The sequence below is a fragment of the Manacus candei genome, unplaced genomic scaffold, assembly GCF_025592945.1.
Source record: "Manacus candei isolate 608988 ecotype Guabito, Panama unplaced genomic scaffold, ASM2559294v1 h1tg000018l, whole genome shotgun sequence".
Taxonomy (NCBI): Eukaryota; Metazoa; Chordata; class Aves; order Passeriformes; family Pipridae; genus Manacus; species Manacus candei.
Window position 1 is genome coordinate 14,869,564 of NW_026138066.1, and position 1,648 is coordinate 14,871,211.

Consider the following 1,648-nt stretch of genomic DNA (forward strand, 5'->3'; position numbering starts at 1 on the left):
CATTCAAGTGCTCTGTGAGAATATAAATAGGATATATTTCACCTCATAACCCACCAAGCCCTTAGGGAAGTAGTGTTGAGACAGCAAGAGGTGTTGGTTTACTGCTTCTGTCAAAACAGAGGGATCCCACAGACTTGTCTTGGAAATAAACAGATACACTGAGAGGTCATAGGATGGCAGAGGGGGAGCAAAGTGGGGAAATTACAAAAGCATGTCTTAGCCCTTCTACCAAAAGCAGCAGGCAGCATCTGTTAGCAAAACAACTGCTATTCCTAGTAGATTCTGTAAAATCATTTTGAAAAGCAAGGTGCTTGTGCATCGGTGGCTCAGTGCATCCCCATGCCCTCCTAATCCATGAAATAAAACTTTGGCCTCACTTTTTCAACTCTTCTTAACTCACCAGTTCCTGTGGTCCCTCTCTCCTGAGCCTGCTGCTCTGCTGCACTCCAGCATACAAAGCTCATACCTGCCTCTGAGATCTGGATCCTCCCCACCACTTCAGCTCCACTCCCTTGGTATTTTCCTCATCCCCAGCAAGAGGCTGATCAACAGAGACTCCAATACAGAGCTCAAAGTAGAGGCACTCTGGCCTCCCCCAGCACAAGCTCCACCCTGAAGCCACTGGAACAGGAGGTAGAGGGGTGCAATGCCTGTTCACCAACATGGGCATGTTTCTCTGTGAACAAGCACTTCAGCTTGAGCAATACCGGCAGTCCTGTCCCCACACACAACAAGCAGAACATCTCTCTGTTCACAGTGCCTAAAGTTACTTTCAACCCTTCTCCCCCTGCCAAGAAACTCTTTCTGGCTTGCTTTCTTCCTAAGGCTTTAGCTGCTCTGCACCTTTTACTGTGCACTCATCTTCTAATCCTTTTCACTTCACGCTTCATCCACCAGTACCTTCAAATTGCCTCACTGCTCAGCAACAAATCACTTTCTACCCTCCTAATACTAATTTCTTGGCTCTGCTCAGCTCCCATCACACCTTGCTATCCCAGACCTTTATCAGGGGATATGAACACAGGATATTCTCATTTGCAAGAGATGAGCAGCTGGCACACCAGTCAGCTTTAGGGAGATCTGGAATTACTCACAAATCAAACAGTGTCCTGCAACACTCTTCAGTAATAACAGCAATAACAGTAGGTAAATGGAAACTGCTTGGTGCTGTGTTGCACATCTCAAGCAATATTTCTTCAGAAACATTTCCATGAGGCACTGGTATAGTTTGTGTCTCGTGAGACTGGTGCAGAGAATTTGGCGTGGACTCAGGCAATGAATTTCCCCAACAGACTGTTTCTCCTCTTTTGGTGCTCTTGGCACATTTTCATGTTCACAGCTGCTGGCACTTGTCACTGCCATGTCCCACCAGGCAGTTGCAGGAAGGCAGTGTGATGTATTGGCCCTTTTTTCCATATCAGATCAGTCAGTGCATACCCCAGTCAGTGCATGCCCACATCAGATCAGTCAGTGCATGCCCAGATGCCACCCTTAGACATATGAGTATACATAGCAGCAGGTGAAGAAGTTTAGGATTGGGCAAGCTGCATGGCTCATAGTGTGACAGCAATGGCTGCTGATTGCTGCTTTTTTTTTTATTATTTTTTTTTTAAATTATAATAAATGGCAAACAGACAAAGGAGTGGGA